Source organism: Bactrocera tryoni, chromosome 3 (genome assembly GCF_016617805.1).
Source record: "Bactrocera tryoni isolate S06 chromosome 3, CSIRO_BtryS06_freeze2, whole genome shotgun sequence".
NCBI classification, from domain to species: Eukaryota; Metazoa; Arthropoda; class Insecta; order Diptera; family Tephritidae; genus Bactrocera; species Bactrocera tryoni.
This window is the reverse complement of record NC_052501.1, coordinates 31,478,648-31,497,012: the sequence shown is the minus strand read 5'-3', so window position 1 is coordinate 31,497,012 and position 18,365 is coordinate 31,478,648. Positions and strand designations below refer to the sequence as shown.

Here is an 18,365-nt window from a genome sequence, read left to right as displayed (position 1 = left end):
CTTGTAGATCCAGCTTCATCTTAACAAGTTAATGCTTGTTTTCACAGTTTTACATACATGTGGTGTGTGTCCAAGTGTGTACACATACTCGTATAACTCGTATAACTCGTATATAGATTTCGGCTGTTCCGTTTTGTTACCCTACATCTTCATTTGTCCTCGTTATCCCCAAAGATGAGTTTCACGTCCGTTTATCAGAGGGTTTTACTGTTTTCTTTACACTTTCGTTCGGCAATTCATTTTTTTTCTTGTCCGGTATTGAATGGTAATGAAAATAAAAAGTTATGAAAAAACGTAAGCAAAATGAAACATGGTTCCTGAATTTTTGTCAGGTTATGGGAGATGTCCGCTTATTAGAGGTGTCTGCAAGCAGAGGTTTCACTGTACTTCAATTGATGAAAGGTGTCTGTTGCATACAAACTTAAAAAATTTGGCTGCTTGGTGTGATAGAAATTATTTGCCATTGAATCTCAAAAAAATGGAAGACAATGTGCTTTTTTAATTGATCTGCGTGTAATAAAATACTATTAACAAGAGCAAGTTTTAGACTTTGCTATAATACCAAAATCTTGAAAGCAAAAGGTATTCTCAGTTTTGTTAAACGTTGATCTAAAGAATTTCGAGATATGTTACTAAATTACTTTTTAGGAACCCTAGTTGCCAAAAAATGCTAAAAGGCTCATTAGGGCATTTCCGTTGGGATGTTAGGTTAAGTCTTCTTCCATACACTAGTCGTTTGAAACTTATAAATCTACCTACACTTACGAATCGTAATTGCTTGGTGCAATGTTCTTGGTAAAAGCCCTGAATGGAACAGTTAGCAGTTATTTTCTCCTCTTTAAAGTTAATTTTAATATGACGGTTCGCTTTTAGAGGTATTTTAGACCCTTACTGTTAAAATCTTGTAGAACAAATTTTAAACTTAACGAACCAGATACCTTATTCGGGAATCACCGGGATTGGCACGGCGTAAGGTGTCGTTCTCGTTAGCTAAACCAGCTTCTTCGGCTGGGAAATTAGGCCGGAGTTCGGTAATTCTTCCAGCCGGGATGAAGCGAGCGGTAGCTGCTGCGATCACCTTGCGGAATCGATGTACGCCAACGGTTACGTCCGTGGGAATGGTTAAAGCGGTGAAGGCGTTTTTAGTAAATTCTGTGAAGCCGACCGAAGCTTTGTTAAAGTTAACGAAGGTACGGCTGTCCACAGGAACAAAATTTGGAGGTTTCTCGATCGAGATTATTATGGGCAGGTGATCTGCACTTATATTCGGGTGATATCCTGTAGGGCAACATGTAACTGGGAGAGTGTATATAATAAATATTTCGGGCTCGACATCGCCTAGCCGGATAGCTATACCCTGATATTCTAATCGATGATCCGTAGTTCAGACGATATTGCACGGTGTTGTGCAATATGAAGGATAGGCCTCCACCATTATCTCATTCGCGATCTTTACGAAAAACGTTGAAACCGGCACAACTCAGAAGATCTGAGCGGCCGTTTAGCTTAGTTTCTTAGAACGCTAACGATACGCGTTCTTGCTTCATGAGTGCAACTATCTTCTCGATCTTGCTCTGGAGTCCATTGCAATTAAGTTGCAAGATGCGGGTTTGTCGCGGTTGTCCGTGGGTGATCCTGGGGCTGAGGGAGTGGAGTGGAGGTGGTGTTTGTTGCAGCTGTAGAACCCCAAGGCGATTGTCGCACTGTGCTTTTGGTTGGCGACGTCAATGTTGAGTCATGACACACTCCACTCACGCTTCGTGCGCAGGCCGGAACACTCCGGGAAGTGACACCACCCAGTGCAAGAATTGCACTTAACTGTAGTGTTGTAGTTGTTGTGCGTACATTAAATTGTCACCAGCAAAAACTAAACGTGAAACTAAATATAAAGTCGCCAACACGCACCGCGAGATGAGTAGAAAGTTCGCGCGCTTGCGCAACTAAACGCACACACGCTCAGGCAGTTCACGCAGTCGCAAATTTAGCATTTTCATGTGCAGATTTTATCGTTCGATTTACGTGATTAAACCGCGCTATGCTGCTTATGACATACGGATCAGACTGTGCGAGGATGAAGGTTGGGGAGGAGAACAGATCAGCATGGGAGTCATGTTGCCTGTTTGAGCTCCTTTGGACCGTGGAGGTCCTCTGTTGGCCACTTGGGTCGAATGGTCAGGTTGGACACCCGTATTGGCTAAGGGCGCATTAGTGTACCATATGGCACCATCCATTGCATGTATTACACCTGACCGAGGTGGAGTTTGGATGGAGCCTTTTGGCGCAAATACCAGCTCGAGTCAGGGGGATAAGGAGCAACCCTGATGCAAGGCGTTAACCAGTAACGACAAACTTAAACTAATACTCACCGATCCAAAAAGGATTAGATCATCGAAAAAACAGTCAACTCCGGTACGTAGAACCGGCTTTTGTGGGAATGTGGTCCGGTCATAAACTATGCTGCACCGAAGCCTGGATGTAGTGAAACGCATACGAAAAACATTTATGTATGTATGTGTAACTCTTCATAGCTTTATTGTTATCTTAAGTTCTTTTAGAAATTCAAAAAATGGACAGCGGAGTAGGCACGGGAGTATATTCCGAGAACTATAGAGAAGGCCTGTGAAGTTATATTGAATAACTGCGAGCGGATATATAAAGCAACAATATACACGGATAGCCAGGCGGCTGTACCGGCCTTGTCGTCTCCAATGACTAATTGCACCATAGTCCTTAACTGTAAGATGGCACTGAGCTAACTAGAAAACAAGCTCCACCTACACTTTATCTGGGTTCACGGCCTAAGGAACATTTTCGGCAGCGAAAAAGCAGACGAGTTGGCAAAGACCGGAACTTTCCTAAACGAATCCGAGACAGAGTTAATACCAAGTTCACTAGGATCGATCAGGAGAGAGCTCAATATACAATTTCAACAATTAGCAAATAACAGATGGAAAATATAATAAATGCAATATAACTAAACAGATATGGCCGATATATGACAAGAAAAGAAAAGTATCTACAGACTAACTGCTACCATATGAATGATGACGATAAAATCAAAAAAACAAAAAAGCAATTGCGAAATTTTGTGAGCAAACTGGCACAAAAGTGAGAATAAGCTATGGAATATTTGTAGTAAACAAAAAATTGCTTCTGGATGTCCATTTAAGTAATTTGAAGACTGCAAGATGGAAAAAATTAATGGTGGCCGCCAGGTAAGTCTACCATATACAACAGTGAGAAGAGAAATACTTTGCAATGTTTCGATGGTTGGTTCTAAACCGAAAGTGGCATCAAAATTAAAAAAAAAAATGGCGTATGTGAAGTAGCTTTTCAATGATATCATCAAAGCAAAACGAAATTTTAATTTCCTTACTAAATGTAAATTATTAATCAAAAGATTTAAAAAAGTATAAAATTGAAAACCAAAAAAAAAATATTTAATTAATTTTTTTAATATTTTCGTATTGTTCAACCAAGATCTCCTCTTATTTTTCTAACTAAACAAAACAAAAATAGAACGGGGATTGTTCCAGTCGTTCTAGGGTTATTAATAAATTCATGGCCGATTGATCATTTCGTCCACCGTGTAATGATCCGATTCCGCGCATCTGCAATATCAACCTCCCTATTGTGGAAAAGAATATATGCAATAAGTTTAATCACAATATCCTAGTTTTTACCGAAGTTATCGCTTACACGGACAGACTGACGGATTTGTCTCGTCGAACTGATCATTATGTAATTATGTAAACAGAAATGTTAAAGGCGAACAGATCTAAATGGCTGTCCCATTTCGTTACTTAGAGATGCATACATTGTGACAAAAACGGAAATTGTAATTGAACTGACGAGTGGTACAAAGCCTTCAAAGACAGTCGAGGGATCGTTGAAGACATGCCTCGTTCTGGACGACCTTCCACCGGGCTTTAGAATACCGTCTTAGGATTTCGGGAATGAAATGGGTATGGTCGAATAGAGGTTTCCAGATCAAGAATATATATAGTTATAGTCGCAGGAATCCATTAGTTTTCGAGTTATTTGCGTTACTTCAAGTACGTATTTTTTCGTTTTAAAATTAATATTACACTTTTATATCCACTAGCACTTCACTAATTCGTTTGTTCACATTTATTTTACATTATATAGTGCAAAATTAGTTTTAATTCAATATTTAACTTATTGCTTTAATCTATTTACTTAAAAATAACGAAAGAGCTACAAACTGTCAAATAATCAGTTAGGTAGTCGAAAAAGTCTTTTCGGATTTCTAATCAAACTTGAACTTATTTTTTTTTAATTTATACTAATAAATAAATAAACACATATGTACGAGGTGTGTTCAAAAAGTATCGCGAATTTTGTGTTTTTTCAAAAATTATTTATTTATTCATGAATATCTATTTTGTCCCCTTCAAAGTAATCCCCATGAGATATTATACACTTGTGCCATCGTTTTTTCCAATCTTCGAAGCACTTAAAAAAATCATTTTTTTTTTATCTTCTTCAGCTCCTCCTTCGATGCCGCCTTTATCTGGTCAAGAGAAGCGTAACGTCGTCCTGTCATGGGCCTCTTCTGTTTGGGGAACAAGAAAAAGTCACAGGGGGCCAGATCTGGGGAATACGGTGGCGCTGCGGCATCATTAGTGTGTTGTTTTTGGCCAAAAAGTCGCGCACAAGCAACGATGTGTGAGCAGGGGCGTTATCGTGGTGCAAAGCCAATTTTTGTTCTTCCAGAAATCCGGCCGTTTCTGGCGGATTGCTTCGCGCAAATTGCGCAAAACTTGCAGGTAATATTCCTTATTGACCGTTCTTCCCTGTGGCAAGAACTCATGATGCACCACGCCCCTGCAATCGAAGAAAACTGTCAGCAAAACTTTCACATTCGACTGAACTTGGCGCGCTTTTTTCGGTCTTGGTTCGTGCGGCAGCTTCCATTGAGATGATTGAGCTTTGGTTTCCACGTCATAACCATAAACCCACGATTCGTCACTAGTTATGACCCTCTGGAGCAAATTTGGGACGTCGCGGACAGAATTTAACATCTCATTAGCAATGTTCAGGCGATGCTGTTTTTGGTCACAATTGAGCAATTTTGGTACGAATTTCGGTAAAAATCGAACACGATCCAAAACACGTGCAAGCAAAGCAGCTGTCAACAATTAAATGAACATTCAAAATGGCCGAGATATTATTCCACCAGTGTAAATCGAAATTTCGAAATTTTAAGGACAAAGGCGAGCGAACCATTGGTGTGATACACGAACTGATACAGAATCGTCTCCGTAAACTTCACAAATTTCATTGGTGGCTTGCGTGGCATTCTTCCGTTTTTTATACAAAAATTTCGAGACACAGCGAATTTCTTCATTATTTTCACTCATTTTGGAACAGCTGTAACTTTTTTTCAACTTCCCCGAATTTTTTTTTTTTTCGGTTAAATGAAGCTTAAAACCTTACCTATCCATCACTATATAATATGTCACAATGTGATTGGTAGCACTGGAGATATACGACTGCAACGAAATCTGTTAACAAAATACGAAAGGACTTTTTCGACTTTTTCAAACTAACAAAAATACAATAGAAAGAAATATTAACAAAATGAGGTTTTACGCGAAAAAAAACTTGAAACACCCCGCTATTGGAACGACCTGGGAGATTTTTTTTGAAACGTGGCCGAAGGCCGCCAACGCAAAAAGGAATTTTACGCAATAATAATGTTATTGTCCCTCACTAGGACCACAATAAGATTGTCAATCTGGCTTCAAATTTTGTTGGCATCGGGGAAAAAAGACAAACCTAAGTAATGAGATAAAGAAAACATGAATTTTGTAGTTATAGATGTATCCCAAGTTGTACGAATGTATAATGTGTGTATTTGTGGATTTATTGAATCAAATGATCCTATACTAGCGGATAAGTATTATGTATTTTGTAGATTTAGCTTTAACTGCGTCATATATGGAATTCAAAAGAGATTACTTTAATAAAGGACTCCAGAAAAAAATATTAGATTAAATGAATTTTTGCATTGCAGTTGCCCGTACACTCCTCGCTGTCCAACAAGAGGACATCAATCTCAGACAATAGGCGTGTTTCATTTGACCAGAAAATTAAGCTATTAGCTTATTTTGTATGGACAACTTATACATATACTTATACTTAACATATTTTTTTTATTGGCTTGTCATAAGCTATCATAGCTTGTAATTGAACTAGAGGCATTGCCAGTTCATTACTTTTTTCAATTACAATAGCTATGATTCTTCCAAAAAAAATGTAGGTGGCAATAACGCTAAAGTTCATTTTGACAGATGAAAATATAAACAAACCAAAAATACCAAATTTTGTGTATTTTTAATTTAAAATTAATACAAATATGAACATCTATTATAATTTTTTTGTACTAATATCATCAAATGAACACAATAAATATATTTATATAGTAATTTAATATCCCGTTTACAAATTGAAGAATTCAAACTTTTCTTTTAACCTTTTCTCCACATCAGACATTTTGAAAAAAAAAATTTAATATGAGCTGACTGTTCCCGCCCGCATTACCAACACCCTTCGGTTTTAAGCGAAAATATGAATTAAGCTAAGAGTGTTTTTTTAGTCAACGATTTAGACATCTTTTGTCGACGACAACATCTGATGAGTCGACGTTACGAGTTTTCGAGAGAAAGCTTCTGCGAAAGATTTATGGTCCTTTGCGCGTTGGTCACGGCGAATATCGCATTCGATTCGAATTAAAAGACAGCGGCTACGCTGGCTAGGTTATGTAGTCCGAATGGACGAAAACACTCCAGCTCTGAAAGTATTTGACGTAGTACCCGCCGGGGGAAGCAAAGGAAGAAGACCTCCACTCCGTTGGAAAGACCAGGTGGAGAAGGAATCTTGCAAAAAGAAGAAACGACTGGCGCGCTGTTGTTAACTCGGCTATAACCGCGTAAGCGGTTTCTGCGCCAGTAAAAAAGAAGGCTCGTGAACAAAAAAATATATGAATATTTTAAATGTTTAAACATGATGAAGATCCGAAATATACCACCAAATCACTATCTCACAAAACTCAGCAAACCCAAGTCAAGGTTTTAAACGATCCCCGGACTTAAAACCATCAAAAATTGCTCATCTGAAACAAAGTGACAGTGGAACAATATTTCATTGGACTTGGATCGGAAAAAGTGGAATCAATACCTAAGCACTGTGAGGCTGTAACTAAAAAAAAGAGCACACACGGTTTAGAAAAGAAGATAGGGCGATGAAACCACTATCATTAACAATTTTGATCTAATTTGTTTTGAAAATAGATCATTAGACATATAGTTCTTTGTTTTGTTAACACATTTTTAATACAGAGATACAAACTCACATATCGACCAATATACGGCATTAATTCGACCTCTATAAAATATATACATATGTATATCCGCGATATCCGCATTTACATCGCTTCGTTTAATCACTTAAAAGCCATCTGTGAGCCGTAAAATTAAGTAGCTCTGACGAATAATAAATGCGACCTAGTTATCAGCATTTTAGTAGTTTTCTACATTACTAACCGTTATATAAAGAATGGACTTGGTTGTCGACGATTTAACTGGTTTTCACAGCGTGGTGTTAAAAAATTCATTCTCAGTAAATTTAGTCGATATACTTAGCTCTAGTGGATTGTAAGTAGAGCTCCCACTCCCGGAATGTTTTCGAATTCCCGGGATTTCGGGATATCGAAATTTCATTTCCCGGGATTCCCGGGAAAAACGGGAGAAAATAAAAATTGCTAATTATTGCTTATAAATTTAAAAAAATTAAATTATTTTTTTTTTATTTCCAATCGGTTACATAGATTCAATTAAGTATGCCCATGTTCTTGGGTTCTTTATAATAAAAAAATTATTATTTAATAATAATTATTATTTCTTATAAATTGAAAAAAAATATATAATTCACTTTTTATTTCGAATCAGTTACATGAATTAAATTAAAAATATACCTATGTATTTGGTATTATATATACATATATTATTTTGTCAAAAAACAAATAATAAAAATCACAGATCGATTTCTGTAGGAACTAATTTTAAATAGTATTTTCAAAATACAAGCGCATCCATTGTTTCATCGTTTAAACTAGATCTGATTTTAGTGCAAATGCTTCCAGACACTGAAAAACAACGCTCGCATTCGACACTAGTTGGTGGTATTGTCTTTAAAAAATTACAAGCAACCTCCAGATTGCTGCCAAGCCCGCCACCCCCAAAAAGTAAATTTATTTCCTTTGGTACCGCTTCCTCTACTGATAATGAGACATCTCTTTTTAAAACGCGAGATTCTTTGACAGTTTCTTGCAACCTTTCCTTCAAGGTTTTTTCCTTTTCATTTTCGATTATTTTTAAATCGATATCGCGATTCTCAACATCATTAGTATTGTACTTTTTGACAATTAACAGCTGATCAAACCAGTGCTGTAACTTTGATCAAACAGTGTTGTAAAGTACTAAATTCTTACTAATTGTTTTTTGGCAATGTTCATCTATTGTAAATACAACTTTGTTTATGAAGAAATAATAATTAACAGTGTTTAAAAAAAAAGGACAAAAATCCCGAATATCCCGGGAAATTAATTTTAAATCCCGGGAGGAGTTTTAAGTCCGGGATCCCGGGATTTCGGGAGCCCGGGAGTGGGAGCTCTAATTGTAAGGCATGTACATGAAACCTATTATAGGTGGAATCATACCCACTTTTTGACAAATTTTTAGCCACATCTACGTCTCGTTACTATGATTTGGCACAGGGCAAATTACAGTTTTTTAATTTTGAGCTAAGTTATAGTATATCTATACGTTTCCGGATACCGCAGTATAGTCTAAGGTGTGAAGAATCATCTACATAACTTAATTTATACTTAAGTTATTCCTTTCACAGACAGACAGGCGGTCGGATGGACAGTCACCCAGAATTCCACTCGGCTGATTATTTATAGACCCATATATATGACTCAACAGTTATCTCGTATTTAGATGTTACTGTTTTTTGTTTACGAACGCACTCAGTAGCCTGGGTGATCGAATAATATAAAAAAATCAATTTTTATTTCGTGTGTGACGTCATTTGTCTAAACCGATAAAACAATTCCGACAAACCTGTTTGAAACCAATAGTCGGCACGTTATCGGGAGAAAGAAATAGTGCAAAGTGACTACGTCAGAATGAGCTTTATAAAACGAAGTGTATGTATGTATTTAGCAAAAATCTTTAATTGAGCTTAATATTTAGCAAAACTTACCTTGGCTTCCTCCAATCTGCCTAGTGCTTTCAGCAAATTTCCTAAATCGCTGCGCACACAATAAAGATCCTTAAAAAAACATTTTATTTATTATATTTATAATTTGAATGTATTATTCCACTTACTGGATTGTATTGCAATGCTGTAATGTAAGCCTGAACTGCAGATTCCATGTCACGTGCCGCAACCAACGCAGCTGCTAAGTTAATATATCCATCAATAAAATCAGGCTTTAACCTAACAGCTCGTCTATAATTTTCTAACGCTTCGGGTAGCTGACCGCGCTCTTTATACACATTTCCTAAGTTGCTAAAAAATATTAAATTATAGTTTATGAATTAAAATGTTGTTGGTAAAGAATAAAAATAAGTATATTTACACTAAGTTATTATAACTAGTCTAAAGCCCTGTGTTTACTTTGCTGCCCAAACCAGCATACTAACCACTTTCACGATCGTTAAATAAAAATGCTCACATATTTTAAATGTACAATAATTTTAACACTATTGTTTATTTAATGCGTATAAAAAAAAACGTTATATTTGAAAGAAGAGTGTACGGAGCGGGTGAATATAATACGCAAACCGGACCGCTGCGTGATTGTAGAAGATATTGACGTGGCGCCGCGTAGGATCGAATGTCTTGTAGACGAATGTTCACTTGTGAATTGTGTGGTAAGCGATTATCCATTGTTTTAACATTTATTTATTAACTAGAGAACCCGTCCACGCTTTACTGTGGGAGATCCACAGATAATGCTACTACTACTATCTATGTGATTCTATTAGTTAGATGATAACCATAAGTTAATGAGACATAGCATTTTTGTGATGCAACTTGTGTTAGTTTACAAAAAAAAATGGCTCATAAAAGCATTTCGTGTGTTAATAATCATTGCTTTTTGGGAAACTGTTGAATTTGGGCTTTTAACCAGCGAGATCAACCGTTGAAAAGAGATTTGCTAAGTTGGAAAGAGACGAAATGAGCACCGAGAACAATGAAGGCAGTTGACGCCCTAAAGAGGCGAAAGCTCTGTGCAAAGTGGGTGCATGGCAAGTTCATAATCTAACAAAAACAACGAATAACTGGTTCTGAAAAATATTTGAGTGCTCTTTAATCGTAATAAAACCAAATTTTTACGTTGGTGTGTGAAAATAGAAATACGGCTCCATCATTTCACACTGGAGTCCAATCGACAGACATTATAGTAGACTGCACATGATGAACCGGTCTTCAAGCGCGGAAAGACGAAAAAGTCGGCTGGCAATGTTATGACATCAGTCTTTGGGATATACGTGGTATAATATTCATAGACTGATTACTGAGGCAGTTATAATCCATTGCACTTTGTATCTGGTCGCAGTTCTATTCTACTATTCCAAATATTTAGCAATTGTATAATTTTTTTGAAAGCATCAGTTTGAAATAGTACGCTTATACTTCATCGTTTCCCTTTAAATATTCCTCGCAAGAGAGCTCCGATAATAAACGCGTCCGATAGCTGCTAAATTCAAAGTGCTATAGGAAGAACCGCGGCCTCCGACGCGCTATTTATAGGCACGCCCCACCGACCCCGGCTGAAAATTAGCCATTATTTGTCGTAAAAAGTAATTGACAAAAAAATGTTATTGTGGGATATCCATAAGACATAGACATATATCATCGTGGAGTTTTATGTAACCTTTTCAATGTGTTGTACATTATTTTGATAAATCTCGCAGGGTTTAGTTTAGAAAACTCAAAAATAACAGTATTTCTTCATTATTTAATAGATGTTATTACGCATATACCCCTTCAATCACTCTATCTATTAAAACAAACCGTATCAAAATCCGTTGCGTAGTTTTAAAGATTTAAGCATACAAAGGGACATAGGGACAGAAAAAGCGACGTTCTTTTATACTACTTATATCAATACATGATGATGAAGTGGAGAGAAAATGATTTTTTGGTTTGTATATAAAAAGGATTTTTAAAATTTCGTTTTTTTTTAATTTCGGATTTTTTTTTAATTAGCAAAAACTTAATTTATTTTTTTACATCCAGTTTCAGTAAGTAGAATTTCATGACAAACAAAACTATCAAAAAAATGCATACCAGAAAAAGGCGTTTAATGTTTTATGTTAAGACTAAATCAGTAGAGTTACCCCGACTCTATAATGACTATGATCTGTAAAATATTGAATATTGAATATTTGTAAGGAGTTATTCTTGAATATATAATCTAACTCAAGGTTCTTACAGAATCTATACGGAAGACTTTAAGGCTTTAACAGATCTCAAGTGTCGAAATAAATCAAAAAGAAAAATACTAATTTCTTGTTTTACTCAATGGCAATTTCGCTTTCATTTCAAAAGTAATTCGCCTGCTCTCAGAAAGGATGATTTCGCTAAAAAAGTGACTGGAATGGTGAAACATCTACGCCAAAGTAATTTTATAATAATGAACTCAGTGATTTAATACGTGATCAAGTTAGGAATGATAAACCAATTTGTCACTGCGTTGGACGCGAATGCACATTTTTATATTCTACATTTGGAAAAATTGAAAAGTGGAATATTTTGTTGATGTTTTTTAGCGACAGAAAATATTCCTGAAGTAATTTAGAGAGATTATACCGGTTTGACAGTGCTTTGTCGGATAAAGATCCGTGACCGTTCCGATTACGTAGACCCGATTGTAGTGGCACTTGATATTTCTCAAATATAGCAATACATAGTTTTGTTAATCTAACGATTGTTTGAATCACCTAAAGCTCATCAACATAGGTATAGGGTTCTATACATATTAATAATCAGGATGACGAGACGAGTTGAAATCTGGATGTCTACCCGTCCGTCTGTCTGTTCAAGCTGTAACTTAAGTAAAAATTGAGATATCATAATAAAACTTGGCACACGTGTTCCGTGGCAAAACGAGTTCGTAGATGGGCATAATCGGACTATTGCCACACCCACAAAACGCAATTAAACGAAAACATATAATGTGCCATAATTAAGCACTAAATTAAGATAAATAACTGTAATTTTGCAGAGGGAATCGCAGTAGCAAAAGGCTCTTTTGGGCTAAACATCTTGAAAATGTGGCCGTGGCCCTCCTTTAAGATTTAATGTTTATTTCTCTTAAGCCACTAAAGATACTACCACGAAATTCGCCCACTTCCAATATAATGGTACTGTGTAAAACTACTAAAAGCGCGACAAATCAATAACAAATACGTCAGAAGATTGAATTTCACCAACCAGATGGTGTGAGAATTTACCGAAGTGTGAGATATTAAGTCTACTACTTTACTTTCGCCGTTTTCCAATAGATGTCTCTGGGGTCAAGCACTGGTCGATCTTGGACATTTGTGTCAACACTAACCCAACAAAATATTTGTAGAGATCTGTTTGCATCCAAAATTTATTCGCAACTGAAAATGTCACTTTTTGAGACGAATTCTCGACATTTGCGGGAAATTTTGCTTTTCTTTTTTAATTACAAGAAAAGTGCGGCTGAGGCTCATCGAATGCTTTCGGATACGTACGGTGAGGCTGTCCTCGAAGTGAAAGAACATATCGCGAATGGTTTCAACGTTATGAAGTCGAAGACCGGCATGGTGGTGGAAAGGAGAAGATTTTCGAAGATGCTGAATTAGAAGCATTACTCGACCAAGATGCGTTTCAAACCCAAGAAAAATTGGCCGAATCGTTGCAAGTGACACAGCAAGCCCTATCAAAACGACTCAAAGCCATGGGGATGATTCAGAAACAAGGAGTCTTACGACTTGAAACCAAGAGATGTCGAACGGCGCTTCTTTGCATATGAACAGCTGCTTCAAAGGCACAACCGAAAGAAATTTTTACATCGCATTGTAACTGGCGACGAAAACTGGGTCCACTACGATAATCCAAAGCGAAGAAAGTCATGGGGAAAGCCTCCACGTCGACGGCAAAACCGAACATTCACGGCGCTAAGGTCATGCTCTGCATTTGGTGGGACCAGCTAGGGGTGATATATTATGAGTTGCTAAAGCCAAGTTTGAGCCGAGCACTACAAAGAAAACCGGCCACAGTACGAGGAAAGACACGATAAAGTCATTCTCCAGCATGACAATGCTCGACCTCACGTCGCAAAGGTGGTGAAAAAATATTTCGAGACGCTGAAATGGGAGATCTTACCCCGTCCGCCGTATTATCCAGACGTTGCACCATCTGACTACCACTTGTTCCGATCGATGGCACACGGTCTAGCTAACGAGCACTTCAGTTCTTATGAAGAAGTCAAAAATTGGATTGATACATGGATCGACTCGAAAGATGGGGAGTTCTTTCGTCACGGAATACGCATGCTGCCAGAAAGATGATCAAAAGTAGTAGCTAGCGACGGCCAATATTTTGGATAACATTTTTGTAACCGTTTTTTAATTTAATTTGTGTATACAATAAAGCCTTAAATTTGCAAAAAGAAAAAACGGCGGATACAAAGACCTAATATATAATTGAAATTTCCGTGATAAGAATATGTGTGTGTATGTATAAAAAGAGACTTGAATGCCGTGAACCTAATTCATATACCTAATTCAAAGATTTCCGATGACTTTATGTGCATATATCGGCCAAGGTGTGAGTAATATTGATGAAACTTTGAGAGCGTGTTTTACTTCTAACAATACATTTTTGAGACTAAAATGGGTAAAGTCGGGTGAAAATTTTCCGTAAGTAACTAACTAACTTGAGAAAAGTTTTCCCAATTGTAACTAAAATGAATTTTTTCAAGTGGCATCATCACCATTACAGTTTTATCACATTTGTATACATATGTATATATGCTGTTTTCTTATTAAATGAAATTGTTTTAGATACAAGTGTAACTTATATAATTTTTTTCTAACAGTGATTAAAGTTTCCCACCATACAAAGATAAATAAAAACAAATATTAATGCGAAACTAAAAAACCTGCGAAATATTTTTACCTCTTTTTGTTCACACAACTGTACAATTCCGATATGACTGCTCTTTAATTTGTGTACTATGTCAGTATTGCCGCAGCCATTCTGCGATGAAAATTAAGTTTCAGGGGGATGCAATTAATTTTATTCGCAACTTTTTATGCCTTTCCTTCCGTAAACTGATATTCCCCTCATCTAGCCCTCGTTCGCCCTTTGCTAACTTTGCGGGCTAAAAATTTGCCCATCCCTGACGTAGTGTACGTATACTTGTGGGAGTATTTAGACGTATTTAAATATACGCCAATTTAAAATAAACAGCATTTATCTGGGTCCACTAAATAAAATGTGAATTCGATAAATCTCTGAACTTATGAATTTTGAAGCGATGTACTATACATAAGCATATACAACTACATATGAACAAAAAAAGTGTATGGCTTTGTTCATAATTTGTTGTTCCATCGTGTTTTCCGATCCTCAAAACAATTGTTAAAATCAATTTCTGGAATAGTGAATTGACGTTTAATGTCTTCAATTGACTCAAAACGGTGGTTTGTGTTTCCTGAATTTCCAGAAGTCACACGGAGCTAAATCAGGCGAATACGGTAGTCGCGGTTAAAAATTTGGCGAAGAAATCAATGCAGTATGCGACGATGCATTATCGCGGTGCCTTATTGATTGTTTGGTCGGTCGGAAGAAATTCGCAGTGCATCACACAACGATAATCGAAATAAACTGACAACATAAACTTGATTTTTGACCTGCTCTGACCAAACTATTTTTAGCTCACCTTTGCCACGATGTTCGAGATTGACCGTCTGTTTCCAACTTTGAGTTTCAATTTGTGGGAGGATACCCTTGATAGATCGAGAGAATTTAAAAACTCTACAGGATATACAAAGTGTGTTCCAAAGTAAACAGGACTTTAAAAAAACAGAACAAATTGTTTTTTCGGCAAAATCAATTTATTTTATTCAAAATAGTCTTTGTGCGGAACAAACCGTGCACACACCTTTCGTAAGCCCAAATGTTCGGTCAAAATGCGATAAATCGATGTTTCGGAGATGTTCAATTCCATTTCCATGAATTTCAATCATGATTTCACATGATTTTTGATGAATTCTCGTACAGTTTCGATGGAATTTCCGGTGATCACGGATTATGATTGGCCCACATGTTGATCGTCATTTATGTCCCTACAACCACTTTTAAAACTTTGAAACCACTCGTGCACTCTGCTACGGGATAGACAATCATCGCCATAAACTTGTTGGTCATCAATTGAAACGTTTCGGTAGAAAGTTTCACCAATTTTAAACAAAATTTAATGTTGGCTCTTTGTTCGAAGCTCATTTTCGCACCGATAACATAAACATACTGACACTTAAAACGCAATCACTTCCAATCGATGAAATGTCATGAAATTCTCACTGGAAAATCGATAAAGATAGCAGATTAGTTCACAACAGCGAAGCCGAAAGGCATGCGTTTATCTAGTCTGCCGCGATAAATTGCTCGATAGTCGACGTCTGTCGGAAATCACATGACAGGAAAACGATCACTCCATCCATCAAGATTCAATTTCCCCGAATGTCTTGCAAGCTGCGATCAATGGCTCCATTGCGCGTTCATCCCACACGACCTATTTTCATCATTGCAATAGAGCACTACGACCACTTTTGCGGATGTTGCAAATGGGCGTTTCTTATATTGCAACGTTCAGCGGGAACTTGAATATTGAGTATGCGGTTCTGCCACCACTTATCAAGGCGTTCCGGAGAACGCAACTGGCAGCGCAATCACTTTTTTTACGCAACTGTGCCAGCAGCAAATTCAAGAAAGTTTTGTCAGTGCTCTCAGGTGCGCCCAAGAAAAAAATACCCCTCTTGTCCGCTAGCTAGGCGGTTTGTTATTAAATTGAAAATTTGCATTTGTTCCGGTAGTAAAGGGGCTCTGTTGGGTTAACTCCAGATTCCCAAGATTCGTTTTAAGAGTATGTCATAGGCGGCCAGTGTTATGTCTTGGTATCCGCGAGCAATGTCTTCTAACAAAGCCTTTTTATGCTTGTCTCCTGATAGGTGATTTACATCTGTCAACGTAGTCATAGGACCGACACAACATGGAGAGACCATCGTTTTGTTCAGTGGCCGTCCAATTCTAGTCAACAATAATACTCAGGGTGTGTTAGCATTTTTGGTATAAATTCTATATGCTTATATAGCTATGGGCAGAGATTTAGTGCATTCTCAATTATAAATATTAATGTTATTTGTAAGAAAGCGATATTTCCATTTATTAATTTGTTTTGTAAAATTTCATCATAAATTAATTGGAGAATGATTCATTTAACCAAAATTTAATTCTGGGAAGATGAACTAAAGTTACAGCTGTTCAAAATGAGTGAAAATAATGAAGAAATTCACTATATTTTGATATTGTATAAAAAAAGAGGCAAGAATGCCACGCGAACCACCTATGCAACTTTCAAGTTTACGGGAGTCGATGCTGGTCGACCTATCGTTGAAAAAGTCGATTAAATTTTGGAAAAGATTGACCAGGAATGTCACATTAGCACTCATGACATCGCTAAGGAACTTAGTATTCATTAACAACCGGTTTTGAACCATTTAAAATGGCTGGCTACAAAAAGAAGCTCGATGTTTAGGGATGCGTAGGATGTCACATAAATTGTCTGTGAAAAATTTATTGGACGGAATTAACATCTGCGATTCTTTTCTGAAACGAAATAAAATCGAACCATTTCTGAAGCGAATGGTAACAGGAGTTGAAGAGTGCATCAAATGCGACAATAATGTGGGAAAAAATCGTGGTCCAAGCGTGGTGAAGCTCAACACATGGTCACAAAGCCAAGATTGACGCCTCGAGAGGTTATGCTGAGTGTTTGGTGGGATTGGAAAGGAATCATTCACTATGAGCTGCTCCAGCCTGGTCGAACGATTGATTCTACATTTTACTGTCAACAACTGATGAGATTGAAGCAAGCAATCGAAAAAAACGGCCAGAACTGATCAACAGAAAGGGCTTCGTCTTCCATCAGGACAACGCTAAACCACACACATCTTTGATGACTCGGCAAAAACTGGGAGGGCTTGGCTGGGATGTTTTGATGCATCCACCATATAGCCCTGACCTTGTACCATCGGACTACCATTTGTTTTGGTCAATGCAGAACTCTCTTAATGGAGTAAAGTTGGCTTCAAGAGAAGCCTGTAAAAATTACCTGTCGCAGTTTTTCGTCGAGAAACCAGATAAGTTTTACACTGATGGAATAACGTTAGTTGCGGAAAAATAACAAAACGTGGTCGACTAAAATGGTGCATATTTGGTTTATTAAAGTTCGTTCCAAAGGTGTTTAAATTTGATTAGAACTACGAAAAGACTTTTAGAAAAAATAATTATTTGGAACTCTTAAAAACAGTAAGAACCAGATAAAAATTGTTAATATAGTGAAATGTTCCTGAAAAATGGTGTATAATGCCATCAAAACTGTTAATAATGATCCCAATATGTTAACTCAAAACATAATTTGTAATGTGCCGCCTCACAGAACAAAAAAAGTTTTAAATAAACGTCTTGATATGTTTTTGTAATTAAAATGGTTTTATAACAATTGGTAGGCTAACAACCTCAATGTGCGCAGTTAATCCGGATTAACGTTCCCGTCTGTCACGACTATTATCGAGATGTGCCCTCTTTGTTAGTACTCTTAAGACTAACCTGTTACATGGATCTTATTGCTATTTATACTAGTTAGCGTGTTTACTTATTACTAGTTGATAGTTTGTTTACATATAATATATTTTTTGCTTGACACATTTTTAATTACACAAACTCAAAGGTTGTTTTGTTGTTTGTTTGTTTAGGATATTTTGATCGTTAAGCACAGACTTGGTTTCGTGACGGTCTGGACAGCATTTTCTGGTACAATTGGACCATTGGTCCAGGATATATGGTAGAATTTACCATTTTTCATACCCCAACATTCTCAAAAGAAATACTATAAAACTTGCCCAGTTTTATTTTTTCTTTAAAACCCTACCCTACGACGATGTACACAATTCAGCCTCGTATGTACATATGTATGTTTGTCAGCAAAGTGGCCATTGGTTTTTCAATGT

At 36.9% G+C, this 18,365-nt stretch overlaps 1 pseudogene; it reads right to left on the bottom strand.

The window, feature by feature from the left end:
- Nucleotides 1-18,365, bottom strand: part of LOC120770579 — a 129,797-nt pseudogene that overhangs the window by 75,108 nt on the left and 36,324 nt on the right.